Raw genomic sequence first — 23,025 nt, 5'->3', positions numbered from 1 at the left:
CCTGGATCAAATGTTATCTTCTTCCTCCTTCACATCTTTTTTACTGGTAATAAACAAAAGGAACTTGTACTGTAAAATGGCAAACTCTCTTTTACTTTACTCATATTGTCAGAAATCATTGTTTAGGCTTTGTTTACCCTTTGCTAGAAGCTATAGATGACTTTGCGGGACATTTCTGAGGGCAAGAAGAGAGACTGTCCTGTGATAATAATCACCGAGGTGTGGCTAGCATGGAGCGTACAAGGAAACATGTTTAAAGTAACAGTGCTTGAAAATCTGGTGGCTCTATTTTTTCACTTTATCATCTAAATCCTTCAGTATGAGAGGAAAGATGAAAAATGGGGCTCTTCTTCTTGTAACATCTGTCTCATTAAGACATCTTCTCCTGCACAGTGCAGGTAGGGTTTAACCTTGAGATATTTTCTCTTCCATAAGAAGAGACATGGGAGTCTTGGACAGGAGAAGAGGAAATTCTTCTATAAGGCAAACAGGGATATGTAATAACCCTTAAACCTTTCTGAAGTTCATATCCTAATTTTACTATTCCAGATAATTTTTGTGGAGAGCTTTATAGCTTGGGAGACCAGAAGAGATCACTGTCTTTCTCATCTCACGCCTTACATAGCACACTGTGTTAGAAAAGTTGTCTTGTTGCCCCAGCACTGAGGACATGGTTATGGCTGAACCAGAAAATTGTGTTTCCGAGACCAGAGCAGAGTCTGGTGAAGATGTGATATTCTGGCACAAATCACACTTCTTCTTTAGGCTCCTTTTGGAACAAGACTCTTGGTTAGCCTCCTCTCTGAAAATGTTTGTACATCAAAGCTTAAAATGCTTGATGGTGTTATTTGAAAATCTTTTAAATTCACTCATATGGATGGGAAATGGAATAATGACATCATATCAGCAATAACACTAGAATAAGGCAAAATAGGACATCCAGGCTTGTACACTCTAAGGTTAAATATGTGATATTAGTAAATTAATTTTACATATGTTTGTTGCTGCGCAATCCAGGGAATGGTGACAAATGGAACATAGTCAGTCCAGCGAGAAATACCAAGAGGAATACCAAGGGGAGCCAGGAAAGTGTTGTCAGGCAGCAATGACATCAGCCTGCAACCCTTGCCAGGCTCCCTCCACCACGTCCACAGTTCCAGATCGCCGCTCCGCAAAGGGCCACCACTCCCTTCCCGTTAAATCACTGCACACAGGACCAACTCTAAAAGTATTGTTTTTTTCCCAGTTTACAAGAATGCATCCTGACTACCTGACATGTAATGTTGAATATGCAATTATTTTGCTTATATGAACAAAATATTCAGCATTCCAGATGGATTCCCTTCTTCTTGCCCTACTGTGGTCCCCCCTTCAATTTTGCTTGTTTTCTCCAGAGCGTGTTAAAAGGATGAAGGCTCCCGTTTTGATGACTTGGATCATCCCCTCCACGGTGTGTTTTGTTACCCCATGCTTCTGGGCTGCATCCACTCCCACAGCTGTTTCTCCAGGCTGCTTTTGAGAGTGTATATAATATCTGAATTCCTTAGTAAAGAATCTGTCATTGTGGGGGTCAAATGGATGAGGAAACTGGTAGCTAACTAATGGTTTTTGTTTGCTTGGCTTGTTCATTTCATAAATAGTAGAAAATGTTCTTCGGTCAATGACTGATTTATTTTCAAAGTTTAAAAATGTTAGACAATACTGTGTGGGAAGTGGAATTTAATCTTCCCAAAGGAGACACTGGCCTTCAGTTTTCAGATATTACTTTAAATATGCCTAAAAATCATCAATGGTTAAACAGAGCTGCTTCTAAGAATGTTTTGATGGCTTACAAAGGTCAAACTAAAGGTTAGTTTAACTATTTTAAGTTGCATAACCTTCAAAAGACAGTGACAGCTGAAATAACTCAGTAATTTTATGTAGCAATCAATATAATGGCTGGAAAAGCATGAGAAGGGATATATAATTTTCAGAACTCGCCGTAAAAAACAGAAGTAATGTTTTTTTTGGAAGAGATATATTTTTACTTCAGGATAGATAATGTGCTTTTCTATACCATTGGAAAAAACTCAGTGAAGACAAAGTACTTCAATTTTACCATGAGGCAAACTCAGCAAAATCAATTCTGTTGTCCTCATTGACAGTTATTGAATTATCTTGGAATACAGCTAGGGCTTCCTTCTGTTTTTATGTTGGAATAGCTCATACAAATTAGTATTACCGCTTGTTAGCATTATTCTAGGTAAGCAATGTGAAAAGTAAATTCTTTCACTTGTTCTTGTATTCAGTTTCAGTGGGAGTTAAAATCACAGACACTCTATTAGAAGTTATTTTTTCATTCTTTGTATCTACTGAGCAGCATCTTGTCACATAAGCACTCTCATAATTTTGAAGTGGACGTGTTCAAACATGAGTATTGACAAAGGTAGGAATTTCAAGTCTGTGTTTAAAGACAAAGGGAAAAAAAGCAGAGTCAAATATATTGTTGACCGAAAGATGATCTTATAAGTCCACTGTGGTCTTGGATTTGGAAACCTTGTGGTCCCTCCTATTTCTTCTGTATTTGTCCTGAGAGATCTTTCACCTGTTTGACTCTGCCCTCCCTTAACCCTTACTATTACCTTAGTCTGTGGATAGCTCCGTTCTGAGTCTTAGCCTTTTTCTCAGACCTCTACCACTTAAAGTCTCTGCCTTTTAAGAATGAGGATGTCATATTTATTTGTGTCTGATGTTACAATAATGGATGCTGTAAAAACAGCCACAATTTTCTGTAGGAATTGCGTGTGAACATTTGAGCACACAATTTGTGTCCTTTGCAGTTTTGATCAATACCCTAGAAAAATAATACCAGAAAAACATCAAAAATAGAACATTGAAAAAAATACAGAAAATAATGAATTAATAAAAATAGGAGCTAGTGCAAATATAGACTTCTGAGTACATTGAAATGGAATCTGACATGGCCGATGTCTTAGTCTTCCCATGTCTTCCAAAAATAGCTTTGAACACATGTTCCAAAAATCACATTGAACTGTATTAGCATGTTTGAAAGAAAGCTGTGTAATAGTTAATTTTTTTTGTTTGTTTGTTTGGACAATCCTAAGGTTTGTTTACTTGTTTATCTTATAATGCCAAAATTAAAACTTGAATAAACTTAATTAATTAATTAATAAACTGATACATAAAACTTACTTAATTTACTTTCTGGAGAGATTGGGCACCTTTACCTTTTATTTTAAACCACTGAGCTTATTTGTAACAAAAAATTATTTTCCCCTTTTTAAAGAGATTAAATATTTGCTGAATCAGCATTAATTTTTTACTAACTTCAGTTGATTTGAATCAGTATTTGGGGGAATTATTTTTTTTAATTATTTTTCAAATTTTATTCAGCTCTAGTTTGGATATATTAGCCTTTGTTATCTTATATATCAGCCTAACCAGTTAATTATTCCTGGAAGTTTGCCATTGTTAAAAATTAATTTAGTATTGTTTCATCCATATTTTTTTCAAATGTATATTTAAATTATATACTACTTTCTTTAGTCATTGAGTGGAGCAATTAATGGCTTGCATGAGGTTTGTCCTTCATAAATATCATTAAAAATTCCTCCCTTCAAATGGAAATCGAGCTTCATAGAGCTTGTTATGTCGTGACACAATTACAGCTGTTTTCCTGTTCCAGCTCCAGGGGAATATATATCCATTAAAGAGTCATTAGATAAAAACGTACAATCAACTCCTCAGCGGGAACAAGAACCCACTCACCAAACCACGGGAGCACTCTAGGCGACAGGCTAAATGCAGATACTTTTTTACCTACTCTCTTTCTCTGACTTATCGATCTATCACTCCTTCCTGCATGCTGATGTGGCTTCAGTGCACTAACATCAGTACTGCTGAGTGTTAGGTAAACCCAACGACACACTGGATTGCGCTGCCTTCAGCTAGATCTGCATTAATAAGTTAAATGGATTGAAGATCTTCCTGGGCACTGAAGTCAACTGTCCCACAGAAGAGCCCACATCTATGGTAGCAAATTATTTCACCCGGCAGCTGGGTGACTGCATGCACACTGCCTATCGGAAAAGGTCTGTCGGGCCCTCCAACTCCCAAACCATGCTTAGGAATTGCTTGGGAGAAGTCTGGTTGATGTGGGCATATCTCATGCCATGGGCCATCCTCAGAGTTTATTAGTCTAGACAAACCTATCCCAGTGGCCAGAAATGTTCCCATCCACCCTTTCTGTTACTAATGAAAGCCTTGGAAGCTTCGCCATACTTGGAGTGAGGGTGACGGCTTGCAAGTCCCAAGGTGCTGAGGTGAGTCAAGATGGCTTTTGGGTAGGCATAGTTGCGAAAATGCCTGTCATTATGGACTTCCAATTAAAGACGTGCTTTGGGAGGTTTTTTGTTTGGTACGGATTTCTTTCTTGGATGCAAGTATCTAGATGCGAGTTCTTGGCTTCACTGCTCTTCCAAGAAAGTTTCACAGTGATAATAGTGCAAAGCACTTCAGAGTACCTGAAGAGGAATGGCTAAGCTTAAAGACGGGGCCACGGCTTATTCCTTATACTGCTTTAGTCACTACCATGGGGTTTATGTGAGTGGGAGCCCTTGGCCAAACAGCATAGATGATGGTGTCACAGAGGAGAACACCCTGTATGAACACTATTAAATGGCTACTAAACTTCCTAAAATCTTTTCCATGTTTGCAGATCCCTTCCTTGTCTTCTGAGAGGCGGGCGCATCCCTTATCTGAATGGGAGGCTAGTGCAGGTCTAAGAGCCTCCCATGATGTAGCAAGTCACTCTAATATGGGAATTTTGCTGGTCAGTCTGTGAGGTAAGCCTTTATAACATCTGATGAATCCAGCTGGAGAGACTCTGAATCATGGAGCTGCTGTTAGTATAACACTGTTTACTTACATTTTTTCTAATATTCTGCTGGGGTGGGGGGTGCAGTCTTCAGAAACCTGACTTTTTCAGTGAACGGATATAGTTCAGAAATGAATCTTGGAAGGTGCAACTCACAAAAAACTAATACAACTTCTACTACAGCTGTTTCCTCTTGACTGAGAGCCTGTTTTATTCCACAGACAGCTTTTTAGTCGACTGACCTGCAGGTAGACTTAAGGTAGGTCTTTAGGTTACCAACTTCAGCTTTCTTTTCGTTTCCACATTTCCTCTAGTTTCTGTGTAAGTAGCTCAAGCTACTCACACAATCTCAGGCTGATAATCTAGAAGTGTGCAAGAGCTAGATCTGTATTCTAATTAGATGATTTGCGTTTCTCTGCAGAGAGAGCTGAGCTCTTCAACACAGAGAGTTATCCATTAGTGTTTATTACTGTTGGATCTCCTTTGGAGCTTTCTGTTGTCTAAGCTGAAATTTCAAGATAGCAAAATGCCATGTTTTATTTTCAGATAAAATCAGAAACAGAAAGAAGGAAATGGTTAAAAGCTTTCACTGATCATGAAGTTAAGTGGAGTTACATATGCTGGGTTTGTTTGTATAAAGAACAATGAGGGGGGGGAAAAGGAAAGAAAACAATTTATGCAAGAATTCTCTTTGCTTAATCTCTCTATATGTTTCTAAATATTTGTTCCCACTTCTCACTCACTTTGCCTTCCCAAAATGGAATGACTTTTTGTAATTGTTTTGGAAGCAAAACAGCAAAAGATAAAGCCTTTTAACCTTGATTCTGCATCAGTTTACAATGCAGGGAATCTAGCCATGGCTGTTCTCTGGGTTCTTATAGTAGATGGCACAAAAATGTCGACAGAAATTGGTACTGCTACTGCTTTTTAGTTTTGCATACCATCTTTCTGTATCCCAGGATGTTCCTATAGGCTGAAGTATTGTGGGTTTTCTCAACAGGAGTAGTTTTGCCCACTGATTTTATGGGGAAGATTTACAATGAAGCAGTAAGTATAGGTGATTTCCAGTCTTTGTGAGAGTTCATAATGTTAAAGTCCCAGCTGCAATACAGCTCTGGATCCTATCTCTAGTTTTAAGACAGTCAGAGACTCTAGAACTGAACAACGCTGACTTTTGTCCTATTAAAAATCCAAAGCATTTCTCCCCTCACAACATAGTCTTCAAAGTAAACTTGACCCTGGCTGTGAAATTCTCTCACGCATTGAGATACCAGCTTTTTGTATCCCGTGGACATGGCAGGTTCTGACTGATGTTTGGTTTAGACATATACACAAAGTGCCTGAGGCACCCGCTGAGCCTAAACAAAGAAGCGTGGGGAAGGTCTCACCATATCTATTGTCTTACACTGACATCAGCCTTTCCATTACAAAGCCCTTCAAGACCAAAAGTAATCAATAATGATGAATGTGGTTTCTTCCCTGTATGCATCTGAGACAGATGGAGAGTCACTGTGGACAACAATAGCCTGCAGGCAAGGGCCCCGACGTGGTTGTTTAAAAAGCCCCGAAAACCTTACATAAAGAAAAGGTACAAAGTTTTGTGGGTTTTTTTCCATATTTGCCTGCTTGATGACAGATTCCTTCAGCGAGCAGTAACTGCATTGCCTGCTTGCATGAGGATCAGTGCTGTCGCTGAGAAGCATCCATCTCTCAGAGAAATGGCAGGCAGTTTTTCTGCATGATTCTCTCTGCATCTCTCTTCCTTTCCAAACTCCCATTTCCCAAGCTCTCTTTACCCCTTTACCTCTCTCCTCTCTTGCTTATGCTGTATTCTTCCCGGCATGCTCATCTACAGAGCATGATATAGCTGAAAATAAATGCCTCAGTTAGTTGATCTTGGAAAGAAACTGGTTATGGACTATGCTGCATTTTAAACCTCCTTACATGTATCTGTGTTCAGTTAGGGTCAGATGGAGGAAGCAGCCCACAGTGGCATGTCCTCAAAGAGACTTCAGGTATCACCACGATGAGCATGGATGTAAGAAAGCAGTCTTGCCGAGGGGCCAGGAGGTTGGCTTCATGTTGTGAGCAGATGCTGCATATACCTTATCCCATACCTGCCTGCTCACATTTGTTCCACCCACAGCACATCTCCCCTTCGGCAGAGGTATATACCTCTGATAAATGCAAAAAGAAGGGAAATCAGAGCAGGCTGGAAATGATCAGAACTTCATTATTTTTCCAGTATTGTTTTTCAGTTGCCTTAGAGTTCTCTTGCGATGCCAGTAGAGGTACAGCCGGGTAGTTGGGAGGCATGATGACGAGTCATTAGCGGTACCTATAAAAGCATTTACAGTAGCACTCACCTAGGAAAATTATTTTAGACATCTAGGAGCAATGAGAGAACAAAACAGGAACACAAACAGGAACCTCTGAAGTTGGATTTGGCCCTCAGTTCCAATGCGATGAGAGAGAAGCTTTCCTGTTTAATTGTTAATAACAGAAAGCCCAATGTAAGCATATTAGCAGGTTTTTATTACAACATATTAGTAATCAATCAGAAACTGTCCTAATAATATTGTACATAGAGTTCAACAGACTGTGCAGTAGTGGATATAAATAGGGAAATATTACATGAACGTCACAAGATATTTTAGTGTTTTAATTAGCATAGAATGGGACTACTTGATCTTAAAGTGTGGCTAGCTTTGTTTCTGAACATACAATCCCCTCCACATCAACAGGCATTCCTAGCCATGTCAGCTGCTTCACTGGTCACCTAAAAGGATATGTAGTAATGCTGGCATGCTTTGCTTTTCTGGACAAAGTCATCTGCAACACCTGGGCTAAATTATTGACCAATGTTACCGTCTTTGTGCGTCGGGGGAAGCAGGGGGAGGCGGGGCGGGAAACCCGTTGGAGACAAAGCTTGTGACATCCAGTGAATGCTTCTAATTCCCAGATTCTAATTTACATGGACCCTGGCCATGAGTGCGTTTCTAACCTTTCCCTTTCCTTCTTTTCTCAGTCTCAGAGCTCCAGAAGAGCAGGCGTGCTCTGTCCACTTCAAGCCCCATTTCTCCCACACCAGCGGAAAGGAAGGAGAGGGGCTGGCATTTTGAATAATTTATTCCAGTCTTCCTGCATGGGGGAGGTGGGGAAATCAAGGGCTTCTGGAGTCAGTGGGGTTGAACTGTTGCAAATGAGGGCACCGTTTAGCTCTGGATCAGGCTAATTCCTCCCTGTGGACGGCCTTTGGAAGAAAACAAAAAAGCACACCCAAAGACAGATTGTTTCCTTTACATTACTAACAAAAGTGTTTATTCTAGTAAAAAGCTGGAGAGGAGCAATTAGAGACTTCAGGGAATACGCTAAGTGAAAATGTGTTTTTGGTTATCCTGGAGTACAGAAAATTTACTAAATTGCCATATTTTACTTCTTGTGGTCACCAGTGACACAGTGACCCTGTTGTGGTAATGCACTTCTGCCATGCTCTGAAAAATCCGATAACCCTTGCAGCCAGCCTGCCGGAGCCCCAGAAATGTGCTGTGTGCTGCTGCTTGCTGCTGCTGGGCTGTATATAGTGCCCTGGCTACAAGGACAGCAAACATGTCATGTCTCGCTATGTGAAAGGGAAGGGATAGCAAGAGGCAAGTGACCCTAAAAGTCCTTCCTGTAGTTTATTTGCAGCAATTCTATATTTACAATGCATCTAAAAAACCCTGCATCCAAATCTGTTTGGCAGGTGAGTTATCAGTTCCAGCCCAAAAACTTCATTTACGTATCTAATTTCTACTGATTGGAAAAGATGAAGTAAGTAGGAAAGAACAGGATGGACAGATGAAAATGAGTCAATGCAAGCTTTACTTTTAAAATATCTCTTTCTTCATTATTTTATGTTTTATCCTAAAGCCATGCCTAGTCCCTGAGCACAAATGTGAATGTTTGAATCCTCTCCCTTCACTCTTCGTATGCCAAGTTAAGCATTTGCCCTGAGCCCTTGCATCTGAAAGGGACGCCCAGGCACTGGGGTGGGCATCGAATGACCCCAACAGCTTTCAGCAACCTCGCTGCATGGTTGGTTGTTATGCTTTCTTGCTCGAGGGTTGGTTCGCTGAAGTATGAGACATTGTGAGCGTACTGTAGCTTTGCCATTTGTGTGTGTGTGTGTGTCTGTGTGTGAGTGCACACACGTGTGCACTACAGCATGTAACAGCAGTGAGGCTGGAGGATGTTGCAGCAGCCAGCCTCTCCTAGACACATCCCTGCTGCATCTGTCCATCTAGCTCAAATGATCTGCTGCTCTGAAGCCACTGATGTCTTTCCTTCAAGGACATTCAACAGTGTTTCTTAACAGAAATGAAGGAAACCTTGAAAAGCTACTACCCTTCCCCTATTTCAGTCTGGTATGTCCTCTAGTGTGGCCCCAGCTGTTTTCATTGTTGTTCACTGTATTTAAACAGAATAAAAAAAAAATAAATCTGTACCTCTTCTAATCTCTACTATCATTTAAAGTTTCCTCTCATCCCTTAAAGGCTTGTACACAGTTCTAAAACAGAAGACAACAGCTTACAAAGATGAACCCTAAAAAAAACCCCCAGTGATAATCAGGTAAGAATACCCAATTCTCCCTTAGATCCTTCCCCATTCTTTTTTTTTTTTTTTTCCCTGACCTCTATCCAAATCTCAGAAATTATATGTTTTGGAGGTCAGCAGACTTGTATATACTGAATTAGCTGATTTTGGATAAAGCAGCAGGCTGAATTCCAGCATTGTAGCCTGTCACTAGGTCTCCCTTCCTGCCTGTAGTCTGAGATCTACAGCTCAGCCTTTTGCAGCACGAATGGAGAGAGAGGCAATAATTTATACGGAAAGGTAATTGGCCCCTCTTGCAGATCACTGGTTTCATGCTTCTGATAAGACATCCATCACCAACCAGTTGTCAGTTTCCATCTTCAGATAGTTTTAATGCAATGTGTGTCTCCCTCCTCTGCCAAAAATATTGCAGTGACCTTCTCTTGAGATGGCTACAGCCTGGGCATCGTTAGCAAGATCCACACCTGAAAGGAAAGTCTGTAGGTTTTTGACCAAGCAGAGGTGAGAAAACACTAGTGTGGCTAAAGCTGCCACTATAAACATTTGTTGCTATAAAAAGCAATAAAAAGCTGTAAGCCATGAACAGAGCAGATGCACAGTCTTGGTTGGCTGGTCAGTGCAAACCCTGCCAGCTTCAAGCTCTTTTCCAAGCCTGTCGGCAGTGGCTCTGTCTTGTGTGGGCTGAGCTTTGGATTTCTCATGCTCTGTCAGACTACTCCTGCTGAGTCATGTGAACCAGAAACATAAAAAGGGGCACCATGTGTTGACTCCATGAGATGCACTGAACTCAGGGACTGGCCATACCAAATCTTACCCTACAAAAGACTGACATCATGTTAATGAACAATTTCCTGATGGACTCCTCTCAGCAGTTGCGTAAGTGTGTTATATTTTGTCCTGTATTACATGCCAGAGACCAGGCAAATCTAGGCTGGATGCAAAAAAAATGGAAAAAGGTGTGGCCATACCATCTTCTGCGTACTTTCCCTGTGCCTGACTAACAGACGTTAAGTACAAACCTTTCCTGTGGCATCATTCAAACATCTTTACTTGATTAAACCACAAATGGTCAATGTATTGACTTCCAAGGGTAGATGCAGCAGTCCAAACTGAAGAGGTGGAGCCTATTCTTCCTTAGACATTTGGCTCCCTGACAAAAATCAGTGGTGGCAAGAAGAAAATCTGAAATGAAACTTCTTGATCTGGCCCTGCTTCTTCCCAGCTGGCTCACTGTTCTCAGGTTGCAAGGGCTACATCTGTACTGCTGGACTAAACACTCCCAGGACTGTTCTCAGCAGCTGGCAGGGGATGAGCCACCTCCACAGTATTACCCTCTCTCTCCCTGCAGCGCAGAGCGGCTGCAGGCAAACAGACAGCTGGGAATGGTCTCTGGGCTGTGCTAACTCCCAAACCACACCTGTGGACTGTGATATAAGGATGTGCTGAAGGCTTGCCAGAAACTGTTCTAATAAATTAACAATACAGATGATCAAGTTTCAGGGACTAGGAACGTTCCTTGGCACTGTACTAGCTATACCACAGTAGATAAACAAAGCAACCCACGTTCTGGACAAAAAACTGTATTTTCAGCCGACAGCAACTGTTTTCTGGTGTCTCAGACACCCTCACTGTGGATTTCTAAGGCATGCTAGAAGCTGCCACATCAACACACCACAAAACTAGTTAGATATCTTGTCCATGTTGGACATTCCTAGTTGGTAACTTACCCTCCATTTAATCTTCTTCCGTTTCATCTCCTAGTTTTAACCATAGCCAAAAAAAAATGCTTGCAGTCCATGAGGAGTTTAAATTATACTGCTGATACTGAAATTACAGTGTTCATGCTTTAAATTATACTTCCAACTTGGACGTTACCTTTTCTTACTACATCAGGATAAAACCCATGAGGCTTTTCCTTTCTGCATTTGGTCATCAAGTGAAAATGCTTTCCCTCTGCCTGACCCATGCGATCTGCTCCAATGGGCAGGACAGTGCGATCGTGTGTCAGAGCGCAGAGCCCAGGTGGTGCCTTCTTGAGTTGTTTTTACTGTACTGAAACTGCCACCGCGCCTGTGCTCTCAGCACCGTGTGATGGGAGTTTGTATGTTGTGTTTGACAAACCCTGCCTGTCGTAAATTACCTTGTACACCTAAATGATATGTAAGTAAGGCCTAATAATAGCAAGAGCAAAAGCTGCTCCAAAACACTTCTATGCATCATTCACAAGAGTAACAGAACTCACTGTTCGGTTCTGCTCTTGATCTTGAAGCTACTTCTTACCGGGTGTTTTTTACTAGTCTGACTAACAGTGCACGCAGAGATGTACATGCTCATTAGGAACTCATTATGCTTGGTGTACGCTCAATCTCACGTTCGTTAATGAACTCCACTGGTGCCCCTTGTCTCTTGCCCTCCATCCCTCGCCCTGCTGACGGTTACTCGCAGGACAATCCCACCAGAACTCGGGGGCGATGGTGAAAACTGAGAGCTGCCAACCTGACTGCATTTACAGATTTTGAGGGTGGGAGAAATCCCTGCAAATGTCATCTTGGTTCCTATTACACTGGTAGATTAGTTTTCTAATGCGTCTGTAAATGGGTATATGATTTACTGATCATATATGACCCACAACTCTCTAGCATGTTTATACGAAAGCCACAAATATACTTTAATGTAGATACAAAATGCTTAAATGTAGCATTACCTAAATGAGCATCATTACCAAATGATGGGGGTTTTAAAGTTTATTTATTTAGTTATTATTTATTTTTCCCTTCATATGACTGAATTTTCTTTTGCAGTCATTTAAAAATGAAACCTTTGAAGTTTTGATGGGTTCAGTTGTTTGATTTGATGGGGTTGCAGCAGGACTGCCGCATTGCTCTATGAAGGAAGACCAGTACCTATTTTCTATCCCGCTAGCTGGAAAGGAATTAGTTGAACCTGTGAGACCTTCCCTTCCACCACCCAATTGCCAGATTACTCTCTGGTGTAATCTGGAAATCAAAGATAACTGTTTATGATTCTTGACTTGTCTATGCAGCCTAGGAACCATTTTAAACTTCTGGGTATTTCTTTATGAATGTCACTGGCAGAACTGGTCTTCAGTGCTGCAGAACAGCTTGATAGTCTCTTGGCAGGCACCAGTTGTGGGGTGTTTTCTGCGTCTGTTTCTCACCTGCCAACATCCACTTGATAAACCTTGGGAGCAAAACCAGCCTTTCAGTTCAACTGTGCATTGTGCACCATTGAGCTAGCTATGCTACCACATCCTTAAGACGGAAAATGACTGTGCAAGACAGTGGAGCTGGCGTATCTTTTTCTGCTCTTGCGTTGTAACTCTGAGGGTGCAAAACCCTCATGAGCCGCACTTACCTCACATCTTCCTGCCAGAGAAGCCATTCACTGTGTTTCCTTTAGCGAGCGCTGTGTTGCTGACAAGGTAAGTGATGTCCCTCAGCTGTCCTGCCATGGGACAGAGCTGATTTTCTTAGGTAGCTTCACCAAGCAAGTGCTTGAACACCAAAGTACTATCAAAATTAGTGCGACTGTCACCTCTGTTGATGGTCTTGGCACAGAGGCTAAGGACTGAAAAGGTCTGGAAGCCTAAGTTCCAGAGAAATGATGAGTATGAAGGGTTAATTACATAGACAGGGCATGTGTCCATGTTTTTTCATGTCTGTTTTTTGCTTGACACTTTTGTGTCAGTTGCTGTTTTCACTCATTTTTGTAGTTGTTCTGGAGAGGTCACTGCTGTAAACTAAAAGTCAGGCAAGGACCAACCTGGGTCAGGAGAGAGGCTTTTGGGGCCTTACCCCCCTCACTCCATCCCAGCTGGTGTGTTGTCCCTTCTTGTGGTGTATTAAACAATTGCTGTGCTAGGCTGCAGGGTCCCTCCCCATTTGCAGCAGGGTTGCATTAATCCCATGTGCTTCCAGTTTGGCAGAGCAAATCCAATTCCTTCCTCACCACGGCAGAACATACCACTTGTGACGCTTAGGTTTTTTTGCAAATCACCTGTGGTGAAAAAGCAAGGCTGCCCGTTTCCAAGAAAGTGAAGCTGACAAACAAAAATAAATAATCTGTCCTTCAGGTGAGCTTTCTTTGCAGTACAATGTGCTAGCTATTGGCAGCCTTGTGGAGAAGAATGGTATGAATTGCATGGTCAGCGACTTAATAATTCTTAGAAATGAATCATTGTTGTTAGAGTTTCTATGGGAACAAAGAAATAAATGAATATTTAGGCTATTTGCAGATTAATTCTATGAGAAGATCCAAAGGTTGTGCAATGGCTAGAAGTATACAAAGAAATAAATCATTGTATTATTTAGATTTCGCTAGTTACTGTTACTGGGTTTTTTTGAAAAGTATGTTTTATACAACTTAGTCACAAAACACTTAAACTCAACAGAAGACAAACAGGACATTTGGCTGTAAGTTCAGAACAATGAACTCATGAGGTTTATTTTTATATGCAAGTTTGACTTGGATGCGTGCCATCTAACACAAAAAACCAGTTACCACTTAATGCCTTTTTTTTTCTCTCCTGAAGTGATGAGGGCATCTGGATCCCATTTTAAATTGCAAACTAGGCTTTTTAGCTTTTTAAAACAATTTGCATAGCTTGAACTAATTAATGCTTTGGTTGATGCGTAGGCAGTAAAAGACAACATGACCCCAAGCATGAGAGAGGTGAAGGAGAATTGCATGAATTTTGGCATTTCCTAACTTTTGAGAGCTTGAATTGGCTACCCGAACATTTCAATGTAAGCAGGGCATACGCGCAGCGGATGTCACAAAGTAATACCAGAAGGAGACCCCTAGGATAAGCTATGCATGTTTCCCAGTATCGCAAATAAATGTTCACAGAGCCTAAATACGCAGCCTAATGTTCTGTTACCTTGAGCAAAGCCAACAGCCTCAGCCAGATGTGTCTGTCCCTCGTGAGTTAAGAGCCGTTCGCTGCAGTCCCTGAAGCACGTGTGAGCTCCTGACACCAGAGGCCTAATATCTGTGATCTGCACTATTTCTGCTGATATTGGGCTGATCTCCCTCAGTTCCAGCTGGCTGGACCAGCATCGGCCAATGCCCAGCCAATTTCCTCTCAGGTTTTGGAGTGATGGTTTCCTCTCTCCAAAGAAACTCAAGTCTCTGCAAGCAACCCGTGGTTACGTTCAAGAATGACACTTCTCCAGCCCAAATAAAATGCAGCGGTGATGGCTGAACTACCGTTGAAGCGGGTGCTGCAGGGAAGCGCTCAGTCATATGAAATAACAGAAGCCAGGAGGAACAGAAAATTTCTACTCTAGACAAACTCAGTTTGCATGGAAATGAGGAAACCTGAACTATGCCCTTCCAGACCCTAGTGTCAGATGCGTATTCCTAAAAGAGACGGCTTGGCTTAGGTTTTGCCCAGGTTACAGTATTTTGCAGCGCTGTGGTGGGGATGGTTGGAGGAGGGATTGCCTAGCTAGAGTGCAGTGCTACAGACTAGTGAGGCGTTTCTGCGGAGCTGTGCAGGAACTTAACTCTCGACAAAACATTTAGGTTTCATGATACAGCTTGTCCTGCCAAAAGCATTCTGGCATTTTGATCGTGCTACCCTTCAACCTTCTGCAGCCTGCAATTCTTCACAGACAGCTTGGCTACAATTTGGGCTTTTTTCAGAAGATGGCAAAATGCATACCCTGAATCCCAAGAACTGGGGAATGACTGTTGCTTGAAGAAAATGTTGCTGGATTATTTTAAACTTGGACAAAACCATTTTTGTTCCTTGTTCACAGAAATAGTTAAAATGATTTACCTGAAATGTTCTGAAGCATTTTTCTTTGAGGCAGATACTTGCCTGGCACCCGGGAAGGATGAGCCCCTGCAACGACACTGCCAGGGGACAAGAGGGGCTGGGGATAGATACTAGATACCACATCTAGATACTGAGTCCAGTTTTGGGACCTGGCACAGGAAAGATGTGGACCAACTGGAGGGAGCTCAGGCAAGGGCCCCCAAGGTGGTGGGGCTGGAGCACTTGCCCCATGAGGGGAGGCTGGGGGAGCTGGGCTGGGTCAGCCTGGAGAAGGGATGGCTTTGGGGCACCTAACAACCCCCAGCACCAATGAGGGGTCATGGAGGAGATGGAGCTGGGCTCCTCACAGCGGTGCAGGGTGGGAGGGCAAGAAGCAATGGGCACAAGTTGAAATGAGAAGGGTTCAGACTGAGCATAGGGAGAAACTTTCCCCATGAGGCAGTGGAGCAGGTCAACCTGAGCGGCTGTGCTATCTCCATCCTCGGAGGGTTTCAAGCCCCCACTGCTCCAAGCCCTGAGCAGCCTGGTCTGACCCCAGCGCTGGCCCTGCTTTGGGCAGGAGGGTAGACTGGGTCCTTCCCAGCCTGATTTAGCCTATCATCCTCTGATCTTAATTGACTGAAAATGGGGTCCTGCTCTAAACACACTTATCAAGTGGTAGTGCTGCCAATGCTGCCTACAGCAGCTGTGCTGAGCCTGAGATCGGACCGCTTTCATTGCAGATATGATGGACAGCATCCAACCAGCAAATGTGGGACACCTTTTTCTTTGGTTTTTTTCTTTTTAAAGGTATTTGAGGAGCTTGTGAGGTCTGGGTGAGCCTTCCAAATAGAAACCTAACCACACAGATTCATCTGTGTAAAAACCATATACGGTCTTAAACGACTGTGCTCAGGTCAATGCAATGTTACATTTTACTATATGCTATTTGATACAGATTAGATTTGTAAATTGAGAAATACTGTAGCGACCCTTGCCAGGGCTGAGCAATCCAAGAAATATTAAGTTTAAAGTCGATTCAGATCTGAACGCTGGAGCTGTATCCGCAGTTTTGCACGCCATCCAGTTTTTCTTAGTATCTATCACTGTTACTATTTGTTATGACAGCTACATTATTTGTGGGGTAATGGAACATTATAAAACAAAGCAGAGCTGTTTAAAGTATCAAAATTCCCTTACTGTGAGTACTTTTGTCTTAGGTTTCATTATTTTTTTAGGTCATCCAGAATGTACATTTGTATACTGTAGACATGATAAATCTCTATATTAATCTTTGTGACCTGCGTTTGCCCTGACTCATGCGATCTCAGTATTTCCACGGTAAAAAATAACAGAAGACTCAATGTAGAAAATTTAAGGCATTTACTGTGTTTATAAAACTCTCTATGGGCCTGATCTTGTAATTCCTTTACTTGGTTAAATTTTCATTATTCATCTAAGGACTGTCGCCGAAGTGTAACATTACGTGTAAGGGGAGGCTTGTAACATTGGGCCCTGGTGAGATGTTAACATTAGCAGCGATCATCCCTGTCTTCCATCAGGTGGAGGAAGTCGTGGAAATGAAACAAGAAGTTCTTGTGGAAATGATCACATCGGCCACATCTGCTGGGGAAAGCTGGAGCATCACGCAGGGAAGCTGCAGGTGTGCTGGGGCGGGAGGGGCTGAGAACAGCCCCGTGCCCAACCGAGAAGCAAAGAGCCGGGCGAGGGCAGCCTGCAGGAGCCTGGGCTCAGCCCCACTGAAACAAGATCAGGTGCCACAAAGCAATGCAGGGCACCCGGGGGGAAGATCTAGAGGGGGAAGAGGCAGTTATGGGGATCGGTATGAAAGCAGCAGCATTTTTAAGAACTGTTCTTCACATTAGCCTAAGATGTCAAGCATCTTCTGGTTTATTATTCTTATTATTTCTCCATTCTTATTCCATTATTATTATTCCTTTTATTATTCCATTTAGTTTGATACTAAATAAAGACAAGCAGTAACCGAAAAGGACACCTTCAAGGCCTGGGCGCTCTGCAGGCCCTCCCAGGGTAGACCCTTAACCTCCCTCCTCTCACCACCAGCACCGTCCAGAAGGAGTCAATGAAGGCTTTCATTGCCTCCCTGCTAGGGCGTGATGGCTAATTAGGAACAGCCTATGTGCATGAGCAACACTGCAGCCCCTGCCTGGCCCCAGGAGGGGATGCAATGGCAGCAGCTCCGGGACGTCCAGCCAGGGCTGCAGGAGGGGAGTGGGCACTGGCAAGAGGGGGTAGTGCTGGGGGGTTGCAGAGGGGACCTGGCACCGGCTGGAAATCCCAACCTAGCCATTCCCACAAAACCTGAGAAAAACTCCTCATCCTCACTTGATCTCATGGGAAATAAAACGAGTCTCAAGTCCAGCCTAACCAATTTTCCTAGCCAAAACCATAAGAAAACAAAACAGATTTATTAAGAACAACTAGCTGCACCTTAGCTGTTGCTTATCTGTGAGAGGATGCAGTAAATCAGATTTATCTGAGGAAAGTGGAGGAGAGATTATGCTCTCTACTGTTGTTTGTTTAGCTTAGATGAGTACTAGATATTGCTAGATGCCTTCAAGTTTCAATTTTTAAATCTGTTGCCAAAGGCATGGGGAGATGTATATGAGAGCCAGCATGACCGATGTGAACACTCTTGGCTATTTCATTTCACTTGTCCATCTTTTCCCCACTTCTGAGGTCTTGTTATCTATAATAGAAGCACTTATGCATACAACTGATGGTTCTATATTTGTGAAAAAAATGACATTTTTGGCACATGACAATGGTCACGTGAAGCCAAAGAAGACACAGAAGTCTCCTGATTAACGTATCTGTATAATTAATAATTTTGCAAACTGCCTCTGGAGATTAAAATTTAATCAGGCAGGTGTCTTTTCTCTTTTAACCTCCTGTGCTGTAAGGACAAATTCTCATGAATTTTCTTGACTCTCCTGAATTGACTCTCCTGAATAAAATTAATTACTTTTTAAAAACTGCTCCCTGGGAGACGTAATTCTCTTTTTATCTGTGCTGCTGACATATTCCTAACCTGTTGCTGATCCAAATGTTTTCAGAATCTTTACTTCTTTTTCCTCAAAAACTTGCTGCCTCTCTAAGAGAGATTTGTAAGAAGCAATGGCTCAGAAGCCCTTATTTCTAACTTTCTGAGCTGCCCTCAAATTTAAGAGCGGACTGCTGGCAAGGAGCAGCAATCTCTGTGCTAGCAAGAGATGTGGTGCCATAGGAGTGAGTCAGGGTATGGGATGCATGCACCTGCATGCCAAAACTAGGAATGGAGGTGGTCTGCTCTCCAATATCCTCTCTCATTTTGCCCTGTGGTGGAGAGGCTGTGCTAGCCATCTCATTCAGCACAGCAATAAAGAGCCCTGCAAAGCTTTATTCTCTGGCTTTCAGGTGTTAGTTACTGACTTCTAGCTCTAACAGTTAGTAAGTTGCCACAAGCGTGCCAACGGCTGACACCTCTGAGTATAGAGGGGTGTCTGGTGCTAGCAGGCACATCGTGAATGACCCGGGTTTGTGAGCTCCTCTTCTTACTCTGCAACTGAGTGGGCGACACCAGAGAAAAACAAGACGACTGGTGCTATAATCTTGCGCCGAGGGCTTCCCACTTAATTAGTATAAAAATCTAGCTCATTTGTAATGTTCAGAAATACCAAATTTCATGCCTTTCCAGGAGAGATGTGCTTTCAGTCTGTTAGAAAAAAAGACAGTTTTATCTTTTCCTTGCACCAGCATGCAAAGAAGTTGTTTTGAAAAAGAAAATCTAATTAAAAACTGTTAACACAATCTTCACAGCTGAGTCACGTTCCCAGGTACCTCGTGTTCCTCATGTTGTGTCAAAGAATAAACATCTGACTCAAGACGGAGGCTGCTGCTCCTGGGTCCAGGCACCTGAGTGCTAGGTGTTGTGCTATTCATTATCACAATGCTTGAGACCCTTTTCACATCTAGCCCTGAGCCTTCCTCTCTCTGCAGATCATTTTGCTTTTCTTTTCCAGTTTCTTAAAATATTTCGTCTGTCTTCTTGCTGATGAGATTCCTGGAACTGTGAGGGTCCTGGTGGATTCATAGGTGCAGTTTGTTATAACTTGAATTGCAGGTGTTCAGAAGCAAACCTGGAGAGGGGGCAGAGTTTGCCAGCGGTGCTCTTCAGAGCAGAGGAAGGCCATGTTCCAGAATCTTGTCTGCAGAAGGAAAATGGAAATAAAAAGAAAAGGATTTTGTTTGGAAGAACAGCAGAATGACCAGAACTCAGTACTAGTGCTACTAAAAAGGCTACATAAAGCGTTGTGACCAGATGTTTATCTGTATTTATATTATAATGGATAAAAAGTTACCACCCTCTCATATGAAGATGTTTTAAACTCACCTGGTTACGCTGGAGCTGATTAATTTTGCCAGCATGGGATTAACATACTGTATTGACTGCTAGCTATTTTGGTATGTTTTTTGGGGTTTTTTTTTTCAATATCAATTTAAGATAGTAGAGTCATCAAAAATAACAGTGTAGTTATTTGACTGCTAGTCAGCTGGGTTGAAGTTCAGCCTAAGGGCCAAATAAATCATAGGGAGTCATTCCACTCAGTCAGATAGACTCTGGGTCAGGTACTATAGCTTACGTTGTTGATATTAAAATATCTTCCTGGTGTGTCATACAAGCTGTCACAATTTTATGTGGGGACAGATCACAATTTCACACTATTTCTGCGCAAGTATCTGTAGTGCGGTACCTAACAAAATACTAAGTGCTATTTTTTATAAATTTGACACAAGGAAACATGAATTTATAGATGAATATTGCACCATCAACCCCCTAATAGAATATAATCTATGTCTGTTTCTGTGGCTTTCTCATTTTCTAAGGAATAAAGACTGGAATTATTGAATTCCTTTACAAAAGGCATTTTCCTTGGGTGTTTTCCATGGATGTATCAAATTTAGGTGTAAAACAAAAGAGAGGCAATCAAGAATGGATTAGCAAACATAAATACTCCCAGAGATCGTGAGATCCCAGTTTGTCGGGGAGGGTGGACAAAGGCACGTGGTAATGCACAAATACTCATCTCCTGCACTAGAGACCTGGTGTGCTGGAAAGCTAATGGGATTGATGCAAAAGGGCAATGTGGAAAGAATTGGCCTAGTTCCTGCAACCGTAGTATGTGTTTGATGTGCAGTGACATTATACTTGTGGAAATAAATTATTTAGGTTGGTCTGAGGGGGTCAGCAGAGAAATTCCTATGGCTAGACATGAATTGTCTTCCGACACTTCAGGTACCTTTTCTGTTTGTTTGGGATTTTTTTCCAATTCCTGTTCTATCTGTGAAAGCAGTACTAGACCAGAGTACCCAGTGTTCAGTTGCTCCTAGATCTGGCTGACAGATGACACTTTTGCACAAGGGAGAGAACTGCTCATGCTGCATCTACAGTGGTTTTTCACGTTTGATGGCAGGAAAGGGCCATCTGTTTTCCATGAATAACAGCATGGTTATGATTAGATTGTTCTTTAGGTGCTGTCACAGCATGAGCTGGTCCTTTAAAAGATTTGTGTTAAACTTTCCCCATGTATTAATGTAGTCTCTTTAGCATCAACAGAGTCTGGTCTAGGGAATGAGAGTTTAGGAATCAATATGCACGTCTATATAGTAACTGGTGTAAACGTGTTTGGATTTGCAGTCGTGGTATGTTTGTGGTATGTATGTCTGAAAAAATGTTGGTTTATTTCCCAAGTTATATGTGTTATTTTTTCAATATGTGCTTAGCATTTTTCTAAACCAGAAATGAGAGGTCAATTTCCATAACGACTGTCAAAAAGACCCAGATATTTCCTAATATTTAGAGGATGTGCCTTATACATCAGCGCTAACATAAAAATCTAGCTCTGTGCGAGAACTGACAAAAGAAAATGTCTCTCTTAGCAGGCAGGAGCCCAGCCTAGAATATTTTGTTCTCTTATTTGTATCTCTAAAGAGCTAAACCTGTGGTTACTAGGAGTGCTTTCTGTGCAGCTCCTTCCTCCAGTACTTGTGTATTCCTCAAGTGTCCTTGAATCTCCACAGGAGTCTTTCTCAAAGGATGTTTGTTCTTCCCAGTCCACCCCAGGAGCAGACCAACCTGCAGCTACGTAGACTGCGTGTTAGGTTTTAATTTTATTCAGTTCCGATATTTGTCATTCACTCTGCTTCAAGTAATTTTTTCCTATGTTTTTATGTACAAAAGAGTTTTACATTGTTGGATAACATTCGGTTTAGAGCAGGACGTGAGAGTAAGAGGGCAAAACAGCCATAAGCCTCTGTGAGACATCAGCCAGCCAGGACTCTGGTGGATAGTAGAGACAAGATTTCTGGGATTTTCAGCCTGCTGTGATGTGCACAAAATCAATCAATTTTTATATTTCTGTCCTTGAAAGGTTGGTTTAATATGTACCTGATGAAATCAGGCTATGGGCTCCTCTAATTCTAGTTACCGTGCAGTCAGTTAGAGGTAGAAAAAAAATTTATAATATTGATAAAGTTGAGCTTTCTGTTTAAGCCAATTTCTCCAGGAAAGTGAATGTTCTCTCCTCTTGAAGAAAATTGCTCAAATTTAAAGGCATTAAATGTTTAATCATTTGTTACTTGCAAATACTGCTGATGGTTGTGTCGTTTACCTAGACTGACTCTCTGAGAAATAGGAAGTGGTTAAAAATTCTTTTAAAGTTTTTCTGAAGACAAAGAAGAACTTGTGAATTGTCTTGTAAGATTTTTTTCCACCTGAGCTGAACTGCTAAACCTGATGTTTGACAGATAAATTAGTAAAAGAGGGCAGCTTGTTTCTGTCTGTTGGTAATTTGAATTTCTGTACAGTGGATGAAATTTTGCTCTCCTTTATGAAGACATACATTTGGAAAGTATAAATGAAGTCATCTGAGTGTCTGCTGTAAAACTGGTGTGAGAGCAGATTGGATGATTTTCACAGGATTATTTGGTCCATGATAGTATAAAAGTGGAAACAATAATAACTTTGGATAGCTTTATCTCATCTAAGAACATTGGAGAGAAGGGAAGACAGGAACTGCTGACCCTACGTACAAGCAGCAGTCCTGACTCGTTTGTACTGAGTCCTGCCAGTTGCGTTGGAAATCAATACCTAACAGAGACTACATAATAATACAAATCACTGTAGCATTATGTATCGAAGGTCTTCTCTTTTGGATTTAACATGTAGGCCAGCTATAGCAGTTGGCCAGTTTTCTTTCACTCCTTTTTGTTTGCTCCTGTTAGGGATGAGTGTTGTAAGGTAGCCATCCTGCTTTAATTATTGATCTGTCACTCTTTATTTTCAAATGCCTTCTTAAAAATCAGTTTTGAAAAATCGCCACTATTCCGCGGGTGAGGCTGGTTTTTAGCCAGAGCAGTCAGTAGTTGTCTCACTGCTGAGACTCAGTGGATAGACTGTGAATACTAAGGACCAGAGAAAAACATCTTTTCTATGGAAAAGCCTGTCCTAAAGACTGTTGAAATTAAAGGTCCCATTAATTTCCCTCCTCTTTAGATCGGGTTCTGATAGTGTGGACACTGGTCCCCAGGGACAGCACATGAGCTCTGGCCTTGAGGAGGGATGAAATAAAGCTATCTCAGTCTGGTCATTATGCTCATGGCCCAGGCCAAAGTGCTGTAACTCCCCCTGAAGGCAGAGCTTCCCTTCTCTCTCCTGCTGTAGCTACACCTCTGCACCGGGCATTGCAAC

Source organism: Pygoscelis adeliae, unplaced genomic scaffold, assembly GCF_000699105.1.
Source record: "Pygoscelis adeliae isolate BGI_AS28 unplaced genomic scaffold, ASM69910v1 Scaffold69, whole genome shotgun sequence".
Lineage (NCBI taxonomy): Eukaryota > Metazoa > Chordata > Aves > Sphenisciformes > Spheniscidae > Pygoscelis > Pygoscelis adeliae.
The sequence above is the reverse complement of the archived record's forward strand: the minus strand, read 5'-3'. Positions refer to the sequence as shown.